At 39.3% G+C, this 21,560-nt stretch overlaps 1 long non-coding RNA gene across 1 annotated transcript in view; it reads left to right on the top strand.

Annotated features, from left to right (window-relative positions):
* LOC138439456 (uncharacterized) overlaps positions 1 to 21,560 on the top strand; it is a 25,352-nt gene extending 3,792 nt beyond the window's left edge. The window contains exons 2-3 of the long non-coding RNA XR_011256735.1: positions 14,603 to 15,634; positions 20,548 to 21,560. This is a non-coding gene — a long non-coding RNA (uncharacterized lncRNA). The remainder of the gene's footprint in view (positions 1 to 14,602; positions 15,635 to 20,547) is intronic.

The following is a 21,560-nucleotide window of genomic DNA, read 5'->3' as shown; positions in this document are numbered from 1 at the left end:
CAAGAGCAATATCTTCCGTAAATTAAAAGAAAAATGAAGCTATCATGTGATGTGTAGATGTTAGATACTGAACTAAAAGAAAACCAAAGTACTATCTAGTGATAAACGTGGTATCATTAGTAAGGAGTTTTTTTTTAAAGTATTGTGCTAAGCTTGAGTAAACTCCCGAAGATAGTGAAGGCCAGGGAAGCCTGGCATGCTGCAGTCCATGGCGTCGTACAGGACTGAGCAACTGAACAACAGCAGCAAATTATACTAAGTATTTAAAATGGATAACCCATGTAGTGTTTCATCTCTTAGAGTGTATTTATATGTGACAATATTTATTAATATTGTATAGTAACTTACAGAACTAATTTCATCATAAACTACATACCTAAACTGCAAGTTCAGTCGCCAAGTTATATCCAACTCCCTGTCCCTGGGATTCTCTAGGCAAGGATACTGGAGTGTGTTGCCATGCCCTTCTCCAGGGGATCTTCCTCACCCAGGGGTCAAACCAATGTCTTTTACATCTCCTGTATTGGCAGGTGGTTTCTTTACCAAGGGGCACAGTGAAATTTTGAACTTAAATAAAATAAAATATCTCAAAGTGCTACTCATTTGAATGAAACTCTGTCACTGTTAAAACATCAAAGTGTGCTGGAATGCTTTTTATTTTACTAAGAGCATTCATTTTAGTCCATTAGTTCTGAATTCAAACTTTGAGCAGAAAGATTTTTTTTATATATTTAGTTCAGTTAAGATTGGCTCAATATTTTGTCTCTCTCAACACATTCATGAATCTGTCTCTCACTAGTAATCCAACTACATGTATCTAGAACTGCAGTCAAGATTTATCAAGAATAGGGAAGAAAAGAAATGGGAAAGGGTAGAAAGGAGTTCACTAGATATCTGACTTTCCTGAAGTTACTTTCCATTAGTAGAAACCAAAGTATATAAAATCAGTCTCTCTCTGGTTAATTCCCTTGAAAGGCAGAACATAACTCATTTCCCTTTGTATCCTGTTCTCTTTCATTAACCCAGAATCAGACTCATGGTAGATTCTCAGGAAACTGAATTTGAATGGTTCATAAGAAAAAATTACAATAATAGAAAATTAAAATTTTGCTTTTAATCTAATATGATGTAGCTTTTATTTATATCAATTTGTATTCCTACAAGTTCCTAAAGTGCCAACCAATTAGCAATGTATATTAAATAGATCTTTCTAGGATTTTCCAAGGCAGAAAAGGACATAAATAAACCCTCATTTCCCCTTACAAAGAAATTCCTGAATAGGTACAGAGCTTTAATTATAAGCATGAAATAATTAATATATAGAAAAATAATAAATACCCCAAATTATAAAGAAAGATAATTGATGTGAAAACATTAGTTCATTTAATAGTGTAAATAACAAAGTGTTTTTCATATATTATGGGTTTTTTCCTTTTAGGTATTAAAGCAGACATTTTTTATGCCATTTTTTAAGATTTGGGAAGAATTAAATTTAACTAACTTGCTACTTGAGAAGCAGTATAGGGTTTTGATTAAGAACACTACCTCAGGAGCTAGCCTGTTTGGATTTGGATCAATTGAGGCTCTGAGTGGATTACTTAACCTTCTTACCTCAGTTTTCTTATCTGTAAAATAGAGAAATGATGGTACTTACTTTATCAAATTGTTGGAGGACTAAAAGTAATTCTTGTAAAACCTGGGATGTAATAAGCACTCTACTAATGTCAGTTCTTATTGCTCATAGACATAGATTTTATCACAGGTAACCTTTTACTCAGTCCCAGGGCTTGTACAACTAAAATATTTTGCTCGCTGTCTCTTTTTTTCTGATTGGACAAATTGAGCAGTATGCATTTTAATTGATTCAGGAAGAAGAAGGTGGATATGTGTTAGAATCTTGGACCATTTTATGAAAAAGCCAAGGCTTAAGTTGTAGCTTGAGGAAAAGTACAGATGCACTTTAGGAAAATTAACCTGACTTTCATTGTTTAGCAGAGGTAGAAAGTGAGGATTAGAAGACTAGCAAGACTCCAGATGTGAGTTTCTGATTTGTAGCAGCAGGAGTAGAAAGGCTGAAAACATGTGATTCACAGATAATGGTTAAGACAGGCGGAGAGGCAGCAGAGTAGGGAGACCCAGGAAAAGACAGGGCTGCTTGTAAATAAAGTAGAGGGGGGCCAAGTTGTAGAACTGTGTAGGTGTGACACACACTGCACCAGCCAGTGGTGAGGTCATGAACATACCGGGTGCTCCAGCTGTGGCAGCACTTTATCCTAAAGATCTGGAGAGCCAGTCCATCTCAGGAGGCCCACTGTGGCATTTATAGATTATTGTTTGTTGGTGTTCAGTCGCTAAGTTGTGTCCAACTCTGCAAACCCATGGACTACAGACTCTCAGGCTCCTCTGTTCATGGGGTTTTCCAAGCAAGAATACTAGAGTGGGTTGCTGTTTCCTTCTCCAGAGGATCTTCAATAATGCATATTAATGAAATACTTAAATATATTTTTATGCATTCTTTATATTTTGGAAATTTGAAAAGGTAAAATAAAACATTTTGGCTACAGTATGAAGTACATTCCTGAAAATCCTCACGTTAAAAAAAAAAAAAAAACTCACTTAAAATAAGAGACCTTAAGGGAAAAATGGGTTGGGGAAAGACCACTCAAACCCTAAACAACTGAACTAGAGCAGTGGTTCTCAAACTTTGCTGCTCACTGAAAACACATGGAGAATATTTGAAAACTACTAATGCCCTGGCTCCCACCCCCAGATATTCTAAATTAAATGGTATGAGGGGAGAGCCTAGACATCAGGATTCTAAAAGGTCCACAAGTGATGGTAACAGGGAGCAAAGTTTGAGAACCAGTCAACAGCATTAACAGAGACAATAACAGTCCAAACGAGAAGAACACATTTAAAAGAACGTGATATGTGAAATTCCTGACAAGTGAAGAAATGCTAGGGCTTCCCAGGTGACGCTGGTGGTAAGGAACCCACCTGCCAATGCAGGAGATGCAAGAGACAGCGAGTTCGATCCCTGGGTTGGGAAGATCCTATGGAGGAGGGCATGACAACACACTCCAGTGTTCTTGCCAGGAGAATCCCATGGACAGAGGAGCCTGGCAGTCTATGGTCAGTTGGGTTGCAAAGAGTTGGACACGACTCAAGCGACTGAGCACGCACACAATGAGATGCTATAGTAACTTAGAGAGCTGTACCTTTAAAAAAAATTGGAGGTGTCTTGACAACTGCCAGTTTATGGAAGACAGACACTGCTAATTGATGGAAGCAAGGGCAGAAGAGCATCACCTTCAAAAGTTGCAGACTTTGCACAAAATTAGAGATGCCAGAGACAGATGGCTCTAACCTGTTGTCTGTTGTTGCTTTTGTGCAGATCTAGAAGAAATGCAAAATAAGCATTATCAATATGGAGTACATGGCTGAGCTAAGCATAGGGGACAGGGGGATGCCACAGAGTGAAAACGTGTCATTTGGGTACCATATTCTTCCAGGCCAGGAGTAATCCATCAGTCAGCCATGTGACTTTTATCTGTTGGTTCTTGGTAGCACAGGACATTAAAGTGCTAGGAAAAATTACCTACATACCAACCTGCTTTCTGCACTACTCTAACATTACTCCCCTATTTAACAATCACATGTGAGCTGATTTATACCACACAAAACAGTGTTCTAACACAGCAGACTACTACTATTCCACTGCATATCTGATCTTTGACTTTGGTTAACTTGCCCTTATTTTACTTATCTCCTGTGGCTGGGGCTGTGTGTTCAGTCGCTTGAGTCATGTCTGACTCTTTGGACCATAGCCTGCCACGCTCCTCTGTCCATGGAATTTTCCAAGCAAAAATACTGGAATGGGTTGCCATTTCCTTCTCCAGGGGATCTTCCCAACCCAGGGATCGAACCTACATTTTCTATATTGCAGGCAGATTCTTTACCACTGAGCCACCAGGCAGGTTGGCCTTATGCCTCCTCTGACTTTGGCCTGAAAAGGTGCTTGATTCATACAATTTGGGGCAACTTGATTTAAATAGCAAGAGTGCAACTAATCCAAATGGAGCACCCAGACTTGCGCCTTTTCAATATCCTTTGTGTGTTTGCGTGTGTAAATTACTATTTTTGTGTAATCACTATTGGCAAAGCAGATTAAGGAACATTCTTTTAAGCTGAGTGCTTACCTTTTTGTAATTTTGCTTGTCTTTTAAAGATAACTGTCTTTAGCAGCTTGGATTGCAGTACAAATAAAATTATCCTGTCTTTTCACTGAGATTTTAGCATGATGGACTTGGAAAATGATGTTGATGGCAGAAATTACTTGACTTATGTCTCTACAATCTTCAACCTAAACTTGCTTCTGATGGTATAATCCACACTGAAAGCATAGATTGATATAGATTTGTTCTAGACATAATGTGAGAGAGATCAAAGCTAATTTATTGATATACTGAGATTAGCCTATGAGCTATGAATAATGTGAGAAAGTATAAAAAGATAGATGGAGTGGTGAAAGAAAGAAAGTGTAGTTGCTGAGTCATGTCCAACTCTTTGGGACCCCATGGACGGAAGTCTGCCAGGTTCCTCTGTCCATGGAATTCTCTAGGCAAGAATACTGGAGTGGATTGCCATTCCCTTCTCCAGGGCATCTTTCCAACCCAGGGATTGAACCTGGGTCTCCCACATTGTAGGCAGATTCTTTACCCTCTGAGCCACAAGGGAGAGCTCTTGGAAATGGAGCATGAAGTATATAAATTGTCTTGACAAAACCAAGTTACCTTGAGTCACTAATGGAAAGCAAATGCCTGAAATTACATTAAAATATGTATGGAGTTAAAAATAAAAGAAAAAGTCAAAGCTTTACCTTACTATTGGGTTGGTCAAAAAGTTCATTTGGGTTTTTCTTCAAGATGTTTTTCTGGAAAATTTTTCATTTTATAAGTTTTGCTGTAGTTTGATTTTTTTACCTAAAATATAATTATTCTCCCACCTCTGCTGCCTTTCTCCATCCCCCCAAACCATGGATTTAGACTTTAAGAGCTAGAAGGAAATCTAGGAATTTCCAAGTTCACTTCTCTCTTTTGGTGGATAGGAAACTGAGTCCCAAAGAAGCTGAGAGAGTCTCTGAGGGTCACATAGCAGAGCCAACAATGAAGGCCTTCTTGATTCTAGTTCAGTACTCTTTATAGTAATAAGAAATAAAATAACTTTTACTCACAAGACAAAATTTGAGTTTGTATCTACAGATGATCAGCAGCACGTCCATGGATACATCATTGCGTGCCCTTGTAAGGTAGACTTTTTCAAAGATCAGAAGGAATTGATATCCAAGAATGAACAAAGGCAGCTCAACATTTTTCAGATATCAGTTCCATTGGGAAGAGTAGGAGAAGCAGATATGTATTGTGGTAGGCAGAATAATGCACCCCCCCACGCCCACCCAGGGATGTCCTGGAACCTGTGATTATTACCTTATATGACAAAAATGGGTTTTGCTAATGTAGTTACTATTAAGGATGTTTGGTGCAGAGAATATTCTGAATTATCTGAGTGGGCCCAACTCTAATCACTTAAAACCGTAAAACTGGAAGAGGGAGGCAAGAGAGTGGGTCTGAGAGTCCTACATGAGATCTGGCTCAGCTGCTGGTGGCTTTGAAGTTGGAGAAGGAGGCAGCCAGGAGCCAAGGCCTGTGCTGGTTTCTTGCTGAGAATAGCCCTTAGTGTTCAGCCAGGTAGAAAACAAGTATCTTGGTCCCAGGAAGAGAAGCATACCTGATTCTGCCCAAAAAACAAGTGAACAGGAAATGCATTCTCCTTTAGAGCCTCCAGAAAGGAAAACATTCTGCCAACACCTTGTATTTTAGTCCAGTCAGACCCATACCAGACTTCTGACCTTACAGTATGTAAAGTGATAAAGTTTTCTTGTTGAAGCCATGAAATTTGAGATAATTTGTTATGGAAGCAATGAAAAATTAATGGAGATGCACAGCCACTTAATTTATTATCTTTGTGGATTTTGACTAAAGAAAGTCATTGAGAAAAGTAACTGTACTATCAGACAGAAGGAGAATTGGAGCATATATGACCCTTTATAAAGAATGTAAGTACTATTGCTCATGACCATCTTTCTCTGAGGTACAGAGTCCTTGTAAATTCTAAACCTCTGCCCAGAATTTTTAGGTGTAAGCATTGGTTTCTTCAGCCTAGATTTCCATTTACTTCATATGTGTTTCTTACTCATTATACTGGTGTTACAAGGTTTAGGCTCCACTGCCAGGGCAAGGAGGAGTGGTATGTGTTTAACCTTCACTGAAATCTTAAGTCTTGATGAATTACTTAATTATATTCTTCTTAGCCTCCATCTCACTTACGAATATGTCCGTGGTTCTGCTGGTTTCTATTCTGGATTTTATCTTCTTCAAAGTCATTTTGTTAGTAAATGACAAAGCCAGTCTTTGAACCTAAGTGGTCAAGCACTGCACTGCAATTTTAACACTGTTGTCCCAGGGATATGCCCAATCAAATGACAAAATAAAGACCGTGATGTAAACAAGAGGTCATGTGAAGTTACTGGCCCAGATGTGGGCACTGTGAGTTTTCCTTCAGATTCTTGTTGAGGACTATTACAAAGAGACAAATTCAACCATTTTAAATATTTTATTCAGTAATAAATGCCTCTGGTACATTATTTTTCTTCAGTAGTAGGCATCTGTATTGTTAATGGTAAACATCTCTAAGCAGCTCACAGACCAAATTTTTTTAGGAAGTTTTGTTGGAATACAGTCACAGTTGTTAGTTTATGTGTTATGTATGCTGGCTGCTTTTGGATGACAATGGGTGGCTGTGACAGAAACCATATGGTCCACAAAATAATGAGTATCTGGCTCTTAACAAAATTGCAGACCTCTGTTCTCTAATTTCAGCAAATGAGATTTCTAAATATCCATATTACCATTTATATCTATATTGCCAAATTGTCCTCTACAAAGTTAGCATGCTCATTCTCCTACCAGGGAAGTAAGCTAATTCATTACCCTGGTCAGCCTCAGATATGACCCTAATGCCCATTTTGACCAGCTTTGAGATATGGTCCCCCCATTTTTCTGAATTTAACAATTCACATCATGAATAACAAACAAACCAAAACTCAGATATAAGACTTCAGAAGAATGTCTGTGGTGTCTCCTCCCTCTCTCCCTTTCTTCCTATTGTTAAATTGTCACTCTGGAATCGGAGAAATGTTTTCCAAGTCATTACCCCATGTGATAATAACTCCTGTAATGGGATTTTTTCATGCATAAAAATAATGATAGAAACTAATGATCTGCTTTTTAACATATGCATCAGAAACTCAATTAAAAACCACAGACATGTCATAGCACAGTGGATTAAAAGAAATTCTAAGCAGACAGTTGTTTTGGAAAACAGAAGGTAGTAATTCAAATGAAAAGCAACCACTTGTAAGGGGTATTTATCTTTGTTTTCCAGCTGTTCAACAGCAGAGCTCTCTTATTTCTTGAGAATTTCCTACTTTGTGAGTCTGAGTGGGACATAGAACTCATTATAACAGTACTTTTTTTTTTTTTTTTTTTTTGCTGTTTCTTATAGCAAGAGAGACCTAGACTCAGGTTTATGACTACCTGACCTAAGGAGAACACCCTCTTGTGGTCATACACCTTCAGCAAGAGCAAGTTCATAAAGGAGCCATGCCGTTGATGTTCCTGGTGGCATCCAGGGCATGCGGTCACACCAGCAGTATTTTGATGTGCGAGCCCGATTCTGTATTGTTTCGCAGTGCTGTCCACAGGGTACTAACCCAGCTTTACTATGTGTTTGGGACATGCTACATGGTTATGTAACTTCTGGATCTTGTTCCCCAGCCTGTCCCACAATTATGTGAGCTCCTGCATATCCATCAGTTACTTCCCTTCCTACTTGAATCAGCTCAAGTTGGTTTCCGGATTCAAGTTGGCAACTAGGAATTCTGAATCCAGAAATCTTCTGGAAGTGTTATGTTAGCAGTGAGCTACAGTGATCTTCAAACACTTTTAAAAAAAAATTTTAAACCAAAACCACCATTATACAATGGAGAAGGCAATGGCACCCCACTCCAGTACTCTTGCTTGGAAAATCCCATGGATGGAGGAGCCTGGTAGGCTGCAGTCCATGGAGTCGCTAAGAGTTGGACACAACTGAGCGACTTCCCTTTCACTTCTCACTTTCATGCATTGGAGAAGGAAATGGCAACCCACTCCACTGTTCTTGCCTGGAGAATCCCAGGGACGAAGGAGCCTGGTGGGCTGCCATCTATGGGGTTGCACAGAGTTGGACACGACTGAAGCGACGTAGCAGCAACAGCAGCATTATACAAACTTACTTTAAAATCCTAAGTTTTTGCATTATAAATTTATTAATTATAAATAATATAATTCCTGTCACATAGTATTTTGTTTTGGAGAAGGAAATGGCAACCCACTCCAGTATTCTTGCCTGGAGAATCCCAGGGATGGGGGAGCCTGGTGGGCTGCCGTCTATGGGGTCACACAGAGTCGGACACGACTGAAGTGACTTAGCAGCAGTGTTTTGTTTATGTGCTTTAAAAGATTTATTTTTTCAAGTCTTGGAATTGCAGATTTAACTTAAAGTTTATGGCAAAACCCATACTTATCAAACCCATCAACTGACTTTATTTTCACCTAAAAAAAAATGTTACCATGCATTCCATGAAAACTGCTGGAAAGTTAATCCATCATGAGCTCTGAAAATCCTTACACATCTTTTCTGGATGTGCTGTTAATATGAGGTCTTGGTCACTTTTTTTTTTTTTTTAACCTGGGCTAATTGTATGCTCTGTTCAGCTCAACTTCTAGGAAGGTAGTACATAATAACAATCATTTTTAATTCTTTCAAAACTGTTTCAGTGTGCACCAGTCACTTGGAGTTGTTGATATGTGCTAAGGGCTTTTTTTTTTTTTTGGCATATGTGTGGCAGGTTGGAAAGGCTGGGAATTAACACCCCCAGAAAGTAGTCTTCAGTCAGGGACTGTCAAGAAGGGTTTGTATATGCCAGTCATCAACCAGGTGGGATACTTCAGATGGGTTATCTCCAGTCACTCAATGTCATAGCCAGCATATACTGCACTTTTCACTGCCTGCCTGCCTTCCTTGTAATGCTTCTCGCTCCAGTACTGGCTTCCCCCGAAAAAACTAACTGCACTTGAATTCTTGCCTCAGGGTCTACCTTTGGGACAGTGCAGACTAAGCTAGATATCATGAATACTTCTTCCTTTCAGCAAGGCCTATATCTTATCTGAGTTTGAGGGTCAGTTCAGTCATTCAGTTGTGTCTGACTCTTTGAGACCCCATGAACCGCACCACACCAGGCCTCCCTGTCCATCAACAACTCCCAGAGCTTGTGCAGACTCATGTCCATCAAGTCAGTGATGCCATCCAACCATCTCATCCTCTGTTGATCCCTTCTCAATCTTTCCCAGCATCAGGGTATTTTCCAATGAGTCAGTTCTTCTCATCAGTTGGCCAAAGTATTGGAGCTTCAGTATCAGTCCTTCCAATGAATATTCAGGACTGTTCCTTTAGGATTGACTGGTTGGATCTCCTTGCAGTCCAAGGGACTCTCAAGAGTCTTCTCCAACACCACAGTTCAAAAGCATCAATTATTCAGCACTCAGCTTTTTTATAGTCCAACTCACATATTCATACATGACTACTGGAAAAACCATAGCTTTGGCTAGGTGGACGTTTGTTGGCAAAGTAAGGTCTCTGTTTTTTAAGATGCTGTCTAGGTTGGTCTTAGCTTTTTTTCCAAGGAGCAAGCATCCTTTAATTTCATGGCTGCTGTCACCATCTGCAGTGATTTTGAAGCCCAATAAAATAAAGTCTGTCACTGTTTCCATTGCTTCCCCATCTATTTGCCATGAAGTGATGGGACCAGATGCCATGATCTTTGTTTTTGAATGTTGAGTTTTAAGCCAGCTTTTTCACTCTTTCACTTTCATCAAGAGGCTCTTTAGTTCCTCTTTGCTTTCTGCCATAAGGGTGGTGTCATCTGCATATCTGACATTATTGATAGTTCTCCCTGTGATCTTGATTCCAGCCTGTGCTTCATCCAGCCTGGCATTTTGCATCATGTACTCTGCATATAAGTTAAATAAACAAGGTGACAATATACAGCCTTGACATACTCCTTTCCCAATTTGAAACCAGTCCGTTGTTCCATGTCCTTTTCTAACTGTTGCTTCTTGACCTACATACTGATTTCTCAGGAGGCAGGTAAGGTGGTCTGGCATTCCCATCTCTTTAAGAATTTTCCAGTTTGAGGATAGCCATATCCTAACCGCAGTCCTAGTCATCATCTGAATTCACCTGACCATCTCTTTTTCACATGATGCAAAGGATGACATGGGTCTTCTGCCCTGACCCACAGACCTGTCTATTCAGGCCTTTTCAAATATCCCTGGACAAGCAATCACTACTGCTACCTAAGTTTGTTAAAGTGGGTTGTTACTTAACAACCTGAACTGGTCTGAACAGCTGAAACACCCATCTCTGGTCCGTTAATCAGGTCGCTGCCTGACACTCCAGTCAGAGTCCATGATGCAGCAACAACTGAAGGACAAGGATGACCCCGTTATGTGACTGTGCCCCAGGAGCCCTCCTTTTCCCTAACCCCATGGTGATCTAGTTGTGGCATCCAGAAGCCTGGGCTACACTCAACTTGGTGATTTTGGTCATGAAGAACAAGATTTGTGCTACCCATGCCTCTTTCCTGGGATAATGGTGTGTAATGGTAAATTTGTAAGGCCCCAAAGTTTACAGAGAAGTCATTCATGTAAGCATTTCCAGTATTAGTGGCAATCAAATCCTTAAACTAAAGCCTTCCTCAAATCATGTTGGGATGGTGACAGTTTACCCACCTTTTTGTGACATTGTCCCTATCATATTACCCCTCTGAGTCTGGCAATCTATAGATCTTTCTGTTTAGAAGAGTGTCTTAGGACAGAGTGCCCAGAAACACAACTTGAAGCAAGAATTTATTTGTATGTCAGTGATGTACTAAGGAAGTGTTTCCAAGTGAAACCAGTAAGGAAGCGAAAGAAGCAAGAGGGGAAGGGAGGGAGAGCAAGCAGGGATGAGTTCCCAGGTGAGGTCTCACCGAGGGTAGTTTCAGTCTGACCCACAGGGAATGTTAGTGTGTGAGTTGACACCATGTATTTTTGTCCTCACCCTAGAACAAGGACTTGGGCTTCCATAACATGCACCCATCTCTCTTTTGGGAAGTCTGAGGGAGGCAGATTTCTAGCTCACTATGAATGAAAACAAAGCCCAACCAGCCTAACCAAAGATGTATATCAATTAATATAACTGAATTGTCCACAGATTCTTCCAATTTTAGGCTTTGGGAATCTTGATTTATAGGTTCATGTTGCCAAAATGAACACCAGCTTCATTTTGATTCTTGGAGCTCTGTTCTCCTCTGGGTGCCAGACTCAGTTATAGCCTAGATCTTCTCATGATAGCGTTATGGGGCCTGACACTCTTCTCACATTGTAGGCCTGAAGCTCCTACAGAAGAGCGAGGAAACTTCCTTGGAGGACTTAATAAGTCTCACATTTCATTGGTCAAAATGTGATACATGCCTATCCCTGAACTAGCCACTGTGATCAGGTGCAAGATGCTTTGCTGGACTTAACACAGGGGCGAGATCTACCCTCTCAAACCACACAGCTCCTTTGTACTGGGGATGGGGGTGTTCTGTTGAAAATGAGGTCCAAGGGGAAAAAGGGGGAAATGGATGCTGTGGAAGAAGCCAGCAAGTTTCCACTCTTCTTTAGGATGCAGCAAAGCTCCAATATTAAGATGCCCAAGTAGCTTATAAATTTAGTTATATTGAGCTGAATCATAGCCCCTGTATATAATAGCTATCATATCTCTAAAATACTATTAGACTGTCTTTTTCCTTTTGAGTTTGCTTGATGTTTTTAAAATAGAACCATGAATCTCAATTTGGAAATAAAGATTTAAAGATATCTGACATTTATAATTTCTATCCTTTCAGAGAGAAATCCTAAAATCTTCTGTCTCAGAATATAATTATTTTTTCCAGATACCCACGCTTACAAACTTTCTGGACAAATAGCATTGCCCAGGACCATTGCAAGTCAAAGCTCTCATTGAATAGAATGAGCTGTGCAAAATAAACATTTTGGTGTAGGTCCAAAAGAACTATACCTTTTTATATCTGAGAAAATGGTTTAAAACTCACTGCATACACAGAAGTAAGTAGTTTAATGTTACTTCTTTAAGTGTGCCATCAGAACTTTTTTTTTTTAATAGAATTATATGAAAGACTCACTAGTTTATTTCCATGGAGAATTGGTTTCTTTTAAAAGATATTACACTAAGGAATATTCCATACAAACAACTCATATTTTCTATAGTCTTTTTTTCAGTTTCTTTTAAAGATTGAACAAGCATTCATATCAGGGTTTCCTGAATCAGAACAGGGCTGATGTTACAACAAGATAATATTTTTGCAATCTTCAGTAACAGGCCAAGATGGCATGGGCTGTTTTAGACCTTACAGAGATACATCATAATTTAGAAGCTGTGCTAGTAAATGCTGGCATACATATAAATAAGTAAAGTGGCTTAAACAGCAGTTTTGAGCCTTTTTTTTTTTCAGATTTTTTTATTACCCCAAAATGTAATAACATACACATTTGGACAGATAATCTAGAGTAGAACTGGTTAATTTAGCAATATAGAGATCTTTCAATGTGTTCTCTAACAATATTTCCTCTTTTAGAAAATTACCCGAAGGAAATCATTAGAGAACTTTTACAGTTAGGAAAAGTTATAGGAATAGAATAATTTAATGCCATTTCTGGTCTGTATAAGTACATTTCTGATGAAAATTTAAAGAAATTAAGTGTTTTGTTTTTTTTTTTCTCACCTCCCAGATCAACTTGATCTGATGAGCTTCTTTAGTGGAATCAGCTTCCTGAGACTGCTAATTATATTCACATTGATGAGGTTAAATTTCTAAGTTTGAAAGGCTGAAGGAAAGATCCCAGTTGGATAACAATATCAATAAGCCCACTTTGTGGAGATCTATCTGAGTTAGCATCACACCCAGGAAATTCTAGATCTCACAGATCTTCTTTTCTCAATTTTTCCAGCTCTGTTATTCATTTTCTTTATCAATTGAACCAAGCTCCTAGTGTTACGTTATGCTATATTAACAAATGAGATAGTTTGCAGATATTCCCTTAAGAAAAAAGATATTTATTTCTGTCCTTTATTTTTGGTAATATAAAGACTCAATGTTTTGCAAAATGGTTGAGTTATTTGAGAACCCACCTGGCCCAAAACTGAAGCATCAGACAAAAATTTCTCATTCCAACGCCTGTATCTTTCTCTACCCCTTTCTTCATCATTGCCGACACTCTTGAATGAGCAATTTGCTCTCGCTGCCTCCACTTCCTCAGTGCCACGTCTCTCCTCCACCTCCCACCATCTGGCTTGTACCCCCATCATTCTGCTGAAACTTTCTTCAAAAATTATGACTCATAATAGGCAGAGCTTCTTAATCCTCATTCCACTGTCTGCAAAAACTGGATGCTGTGTTTTATGTCCTTTGTTCGAAAATATAACTCCTTCCTTTCTTGATGTATAGGACCTACTGTCTCTGTTTAATTTTCCTTTTTATAACATTCCCCACATTTTCAGTTTATACCCTCCCTTTTGGCATCTTGACTGGAAGCATTTTTTAAAAAGAAATATAACAGATCAAGCTAATGTACCACTCCTATTCTTTCCCTCTCTTTTCTCCTATTCTAAAGTTGTTTTATCATTAATATACTTTTCTACATTTGTGTGTCTGCATATAGTGTATGATACTTTGTTTTAAAACTCACATATACAGAATCTCTGCAGCTTGCTTTTGCTGAAGGTTATGTATTTGAGATTTATCTGTTTTGGTATATCTAGATTTAGTTCATTTTAATTTCTATGTTTATGAGTTAATATAATCTTCGGTTTATGAATTAATGTCAGTTTCAACTACCCTTTAAATACAGACTCTTAAAATTAAGACTGTTTTTAGAGCAGTTTTAGGTTCACAGCAAAATTGAAGGGAAAGTACAGAGGATTCCCATATACATTCTACCACCAACACATGCCTAACATCCTCCATTATCCACATCTCCCAACAAACTTACATTTGTTAGAGTTGATGAATGTACATTGACACATCATAGTCATCCAAAGCCCATAGTATATATCACCGTGCACTTCGGGTGTTGTGTATTCTATGGACTTGGTAAAATGTATAATGATGTGTATCCACCATTATGGTATGGAATAGTTTCACTGCCCTGAAAATCCTCTGTGTTCATCCTGCTCATCCGTTCCTCAAGCCAAACCCCTGAAAACCACTGATCTTTTTACTGTCTCCGTAGTTTTGTCTTTTGATAAGAAGATCATATAGTTAGAATAATATAGTCTGTAGCCTTTTCTGATTTGCATCTTTTTGCTTTGTTCCATCTTCTCAATAAAATATGAACAGGGACACCTGCTGGGAGAGAAAGGTGTAAAAGATCAGGTAGAAGATTGAAGAGAAAGGATCCATCATCACTACCATCATCCCAGGAAGCAAAAAAACTGACTCACTAGAGAAATGTAACAAGATTTCTGGGTCCTCTCAAGATTCAAACTGTGGCCTGAGACTATAGATTTAAAACAAGTCATCTGTGTGATTCCTATGACAACTAATTTTTTCCTGTTTGGGTGCAAAAAACCCTGAAGCAAGATATATTCACACATGGATTGGGGTTTATAGGGTGAGCTCAATTGAGAGAAAGAAGGAACAGGGAGTAGAAAGTATTTGCAAAGGAGTACTATGCCGATGATAATAGAATCTGTGCTGAAGAAGACAAAGTGATGAGAGGGGATTGATGGATAACAAGAAAGTGGCAGGATAAAGGGATCAAATGCCTCCACATCACTGAAGAACCATGTGGTTATATGGAAGTACTTGTATCAATAAACTGCACAGCTATGCAGGAGGAAGTTAGATCTTTCTACTTGAAAAGGTTCATTTTTTAAAAAGATGTAAAGATCCTACGTGTCACCATAAAACAAGTGACTGAAGGGGCAAAAGGTAAATGAGAGTGGATTATGGAAATCAAGAAATTGAGAAGCTGGGGCTTTTTGATGGGTCATCCACTTATTGAAATCACTGAGGATAAAGGTCAGAAACCAAACGGAATAGAAGACTTTTCTGGGAACAGAAGACTAGTGAATGAGGAGGTGTGACTAGGAGGTGAGCAGAAGAGTGGGAGAAGACATAGAAAGAATGCTATATATCCCAATGATGTTAGCATTAAAAGAACAGAGACTGTTGCAGGAGGGAAAGGGTGAGATAATTTGAAAGTAGCAAGGAACACACCTACCTCAACTCCTAGCCCTGATGTTTGCTCAGGACCCAGGTAGATTATAAGTAAAGCAAAGAGATGAAGGGAATATTTGAAGAAAGGAGAACAGCTGGTCACAGGTTGGGGTCACAGGAGACACTGGAAGGGTTTGTGTGAGAAGAGAGGTAAGTGGAGAAGACAAATAGAATTTGTGAGAAAAAGAACCAGTTAGAGAGGCTGGGCCTCCTGCAGATTGGTGAAGTATTGAATACCTGAGGAGGTGAAGATGATGGGATTAGTGGTGAGAGGCTCACCTTGGGGTTTCCCAGGGGGCGATAGTGATAAACAGTCAATGCAGGAGACTTAAGAGACAAGGGTTTGATCCCTGGGTCAGGAAGATCCCCTGAAGGAGGGCATGGCAACCCACTCCCATGTTCTTGCCTGTAGAATCCCATGGACAGAGGAGCCTGGCAATCCATAGGGTCACACAGAATCAGACACAACTAAAGTGACTTAGCATGCACGCCCACATCTGGTGATACTCTCAGGGGTGTGTTAGCCTCAGGCATTACTTTGCAGTGTGGCCTCAGGACTGCTAGTCTGTCAGGAGCTGAGAGCTTTAGAATCTGCCACGATTAGTTCCATTACCTTGGACAAGGCACCAAGCCTCTCAAAACCTCAGTCTTTGCACATGTGCGATGAGTAGTTGGTCTAAATAATATTTTTAATTTTTTCAGATGTTTAAAATATCTGAGAATAAACAAATGAGGTCATGCCACTGGTAAGTTTGTAGTACTAAAATTAAATATTCATCTTGCAAATCAATGATGTATTGGGAGATAATATTAGGAAGAATGAGAAATATCTGAGAATTTATACATCTGCTACATTTGGCCTCAAAACATGTTAATGATCTCAGCAGAACAAATAAGTGACAGAACAATTCAGCATATTTTAGAGACATTTGGTTATGCCTCCCTGCTAAGGCAGATATACTTCATAACTCATAAATATGAGTTGGTAATATATTTATGATCTCTCAAATGCTAAATCGTAAAGTTGAAACTGAATTGCCAACCGTTATCTCTCATCCTTTTTCCATTCTCTTGTCCCCCGATCCGATCTGTATTATTAGTTAACAGTATTATTCTAATTATAACAGTAGAATAATGTATGAATGAGACATTTGAAAACATAATTGGTGAAGGCAATGAGTTAGTGGTGAAAATGCTCCTTCAAAATTAATATTTTTAATATTTAGATTAATTTTCTAACCTACTTGGTTGAATTGATGGATCAATTCAGTCAGTCCTATAACCACACTAGTAACGTACTGATTAAAAGCTGGAGTGTGTTGCCGTGCTCTCCTCCAGGGTAAACACTGCTTATTTCAATCCAAATTGTAAAACAGCTTTGTCTCCAATTAGATGAGGAATCACCCCTAGCTGTGGAGCTTTTCCTGAGATCTGGCTATGTAGCTGAGTTTGGTGTCCTGGTAGGCATTTTGTCGAATGGCTTAGATTCGTTAGGGAGAGAAGTCTCTAAGGAATAAAAAAACAGCAAAGCTTGAGCTTGATTGGAAAAGGACATTATTTAATATAAAAGGTGGGCAATGTGTACATTAAATATTCCTTGTTTTAAAATAAAAATGCTATATAAACACGTTATTGGACATGACTAAGCAACTATCACTCTCACTTTCAAAAACCTTATACATGTGAATTAATTCCACTCAAGCAAAGTTAAAGTTGGAATATTTCAGGAGTTGAAAAATAGATTTGCATATGAATGAAAGTGGTTAAGTAGTATCTTTTTCTTGTGATACTGAATGTAGCTTTAAAATTTTGTGTTTGAGAACCATGGCATATTAGCTTAGTTTCATCCTAGATATTGTACCTACAGTTTGAGTAATTGGCCACTAGATGGCAGGGCTGTAATAAAAGATCACAAGCCATAATGAGCATTCAGGGCTGTGCTGTGCTTAGTTTCTCAGTTCAGTTGCTCAGTCCTGTCTGACTCTGCAACTCCATGGACTGCAGCATGCCAGGCTTCCCTGTCCATCACCAACTCCTTGAGCTTGCTCAAACTCACGTCCATCGAGTCAGTGATACCATCCAACCATCTCATCCTCTGTCATTCCCTTCTCCTCCTGCCTTCAATTTTGTCAAGCATCAGGGTCATTCCTAATGAGTCAGTTCTTTGCACCAGGTAGCCAAAGTATTGGCATTTCAGCGTCAGCATCAGTCCTCCAGTGAACATTTAAGACTGATTTCCTTTAGGGTGGACTGGCTGGACCTCCTTGCAGTCTAAGGGACTCTCAAGAGTCTTCTCAAACACCACAGTTCAAGAGCATCAATTCTATGGCACTCAGCTTTCTTTATAGTCGAACTCTCACATCCATACATGACTACTGGAAAAACCATAGCTTTGACTAGATGGACCTTTGCTGGCAAAGTAATGTCTCTGCTTTTTAATATGCTGTCTAGGTTGGTCATAGCTTTTCTCCCAAGGAGTAAGCATCTTTTAATTTCATGGCTGCAGTCACCATCTGCAGTGATTTTGGAGCCCAAGAAAATGAAGTCTGTCACTGTTTCCATTGTTTCCTCATCTATTTGCCATGAAGTGATGGGACCAAACGCCATGATCTTAGTTTTCTGCATGCTGAGCTTTAAGCCAGCTTTTTCATTCTCCTCTTTCACTTTCATCAAGAGGCTCCTCAGTTCCTCTTCACTTTCTGCCATAGGGGTGGTATCATCTGCATACCTGAGGTATTAATATTTCTCCTGGCAATCTGGATTCCAGTTTGTGCTTCATCCAGTCCAGCATTTTGCAGGATGTACTCTGCATATAAGTTAAATAATCAGGGTGACAATATACAGCCTTGACATACTCCTTTCCCAATTTGGAATCAGTCTGTTGTTCCAAGTTTGGTTCTAACTGTTGCTTCCTGCCCTGCATACAGATTTCTCAGGAGTCAGGTCAGGTGGTCTGGTATTCCCATCTCTCTCAGAATTTTCCACAGTTTGTTGTCATCTACACAGTCAAAGGCTTTGGCATAATCAATAAAGCAGAAATAGATGTTTTCCTGGAACTCTCTTGTTTTTTCCATGATCCAGCGGATGTTGGCAATTTGATCTCTGGTTCCTCTGGCTTTTTAAAATCCAGCTTGTACATCTGAAAGTTCATGGTTCACCTACTGCTGAAGCCTGGCTTGGAGAATTTTGAGCATTGCTTTACTAGCGTGTGAGATGAGTGCAATTGTGTGGTAGTTTGAACATTCCTTGGCATTACCCTTCTTTGGGATTGGAATCCTTGGCCACTGCTAAGTTTTCTAAATTTGCTGGCATATTGAGTGCAGTACTTTCACATCATCATCTTTTAGGATTTGAAATAACTCAACTGGAATTCCATCACCTCCACTAGCTTTTTTTGTAGTGATGCTTCCTGAGGCCCACTTGACTTTGCATTCCAGCATGTCTGACTCTAGGTGAGTGATCACACCATCATGGTTATCTGGGTCATGAAGATCTTTTTTGTATAGTTCTTTTGTGTATTCTTGCCACCTCTTAATATCTTCTGCTTCTGTTAGGTCCATACTGTTTCTGTCCTTTATTGTGCCCATCTTTGCATGAAATGTTCCCTTGGGATCTCTAATTTTCTTGAAGAGATACCTAGTCTTTCCCAGTCTATTGTTTTCCTCTATTTCTTTGCATTGATCACTGAGGAAGGCTTTTTATTTTTCCTTACTATTCTTTAGAACTCTGCTTTCAAATGGATATATCTTTCCTTTTCTCCTTTGCCTTCTCATATTTTATCAGCTATTTGTAAGGCCTCCTCAGACAACCATTTTGTCCTTCTTCATTTCTTTTTCTTGGGGATGGTCTTGATCACTGCCTCCTGTACAATGTCACGAATCTCTGTCCATAGTTCTTCAGGCACTCTATCATATCTAATCCCTTGAATCTATTCACCACTTCCACTGTATAATCATAAGGGGTTTTATTTAGGTCATACCTGAATGGTTTTCCCTACTTTCATCAATTTAAGTCTGAATTTGGCAATAAGGAGTTCACGATCTGAGCCCCAGTCAGCTCCCTGTCTTGTTTTTTGCTGACTGTATAGTGCTTCTCCATCTTTGGCCACAGAGAATATAATCAATCTGATTTCTGTATTGACCATCTGGTGATGTCCATGTGCAGAAACTTCTCTTGTGTTGTTGGAAGAGGATGTTTGCTATGACCAGTGTGTTCTCTTGGCAAAACTCTGTTAGCCTTTGGCTTAGTCTCTCAGTTGTGTCCAACTCTTTTGGACTGTAGTCTGCCAGGTTCCTTTGTCCATAAGGATTCTCCAGGCAAGAATACTGGAGTGGGTTATCGTGTCCTCCTCCAGGGGATCGTCCCAACCCAGGGATCCATCCCAGGTCTCCGGCATTGCAGGCAGATTCTTTATCGTCTGAGCCACCAGGCATGAATACTGGAGTGGGTAGCCTATCCCTTCTGCAGCAGATCTTTCTGAATCCAGGAATCAAATTGAGGTCTCATGCATTGCAGGTGGATTCTTTACGAGCAGCTAGCAAGGAAGCCTGGACATTCTGTAGGCACAAGCAATTGAAAGAGCCGACAAGTGGAAAGCCTTGTAATGTGATTTAAAAGCACAAGTTAAGCACATACTTAGGATTTTTGCAAATGCTGGCGGTGCAGAAATGAATATTATATTGTCTCCATTCTCAAAGTGTTGATAGTCTTGTAGCCAAGACTACTATATGTATGAATTTTTTAAAGCATTATGGTAAAATGTGATAAATACTATTATAGTTTTTTTTTTTTTTTCAAAGTAATGAGAACATAAGGACTATTGCAAATAATTCAGCATCGGAAGAAGATGTCAAGGTAAGGAGTTATTAGAAAATTCTAAAGAAGGTAAAATCTGAGAAGAGCTCATCTTTTTATTAAAAAAAACAAAAACCTATTGTAATCCAAAAAGTACAAAGGAAACTTATCTGTAACTGTTATGGACAAAGTGGCAATATAAAATTTTTATTTTTTTTTTAAAGAAAAATGAATTTACTACTTTTAATGTAATCTTTACTTCTAATTAGGCTTCCCTGGTGGCTCAGCAGGTAAAGTGTCTGCCTCCAATATGGGAGACCTGAGTTCAGTCCCCAGGTCGGGAAGATCCCCTGGAGAAGGAAATGTCAACCCACTCCAATACTCTTGCCTGGAAAATTCCACAGACAGAGGAGCCTGGTAGGCTACAGTCCATGGATTGCAAAGAGTCGCACAAAACTGAACAACTTCACTTACTTCTAATCTGGTGGTTCTCCACCGGGGACAGTTTTTACTTCTATAGCACCTTTGGCAATATCTGGAGACATTTTTGGTCATCACAGTTAGGGAGAGGATGCTACTGGCATCCAGTGGTCAGGGTTGCTGCTAAACAGCCCATTATGCACAGGACAGGTGCCAACAAGACAAAAATTACCTGGCCCCAAATGTCAACATTGCCAAGGTATGGTAAACACAGCCAAATGTATCCAGAGATTTAAAACTGGGGAAGAGGACAGCAGTAAAAGTTCAGTGTTTAGGAATGAGTTCGGTTCGGAATGTGAAAACTAGAATTTTTGTCTCTGGTGTCTGGAAAGAGAGGTTAGAAACAGCACCTTGAATTAAAGATATGTAGGCAGGCAAGCCCCACTCAGCAACATTTGAATATGTGCAGATGGAATGGGAGCAACACAAGCTTAATTTTGCCTTGGCAAATAAAGGTTTGAGTGGAGTGGCCAGAGTCAGCACCATAGAACCAGGCAGGCCAGGGTTTAGATCTAACTCAGGCATTGATCAGCTGGCTGACTCATTTTACTTTCTAAGTTTCCATTCCTTTAAAATGGAGGATTTTTTGAAAGAATTGGAAGTGTAGGTAAAATGCCTAGGACATGCCAAGTGCTTAATAAATATTTTTAGAGTCTTAACTATTTAGAGTCTTAACTATACTTCTCCCCCAGTTGTCTTCATCCCTTTTGGAAAATTGGTTAGTCAGAATATAACTATATTGTATAATACTGAATAAAAGAGATAAGAAAGCATTCTTCAGCAATCAATGCAAAGAAATAAA

Source organism: Ovis canadensis, chromosome 4, assembly GCF_042477335.2.
Source record: "Ovis canadensis isolate MfBH-ARS-UI-01 breed Bighorn chromosome 4, ARS-UI_OviCan_v2, whole genome shotgun sequence".
In the NCBI taxonomy this organism is placed as follows: domain Eukaryota; kingdom Metazoa; phylum Chordata; class Mammalia; order Artiodactyla; family Bovidae; genus Ovis; species Ovis canadensis.
This window is presented reverse-complemented; position numbering and strand designations above follow the sequence as displayed.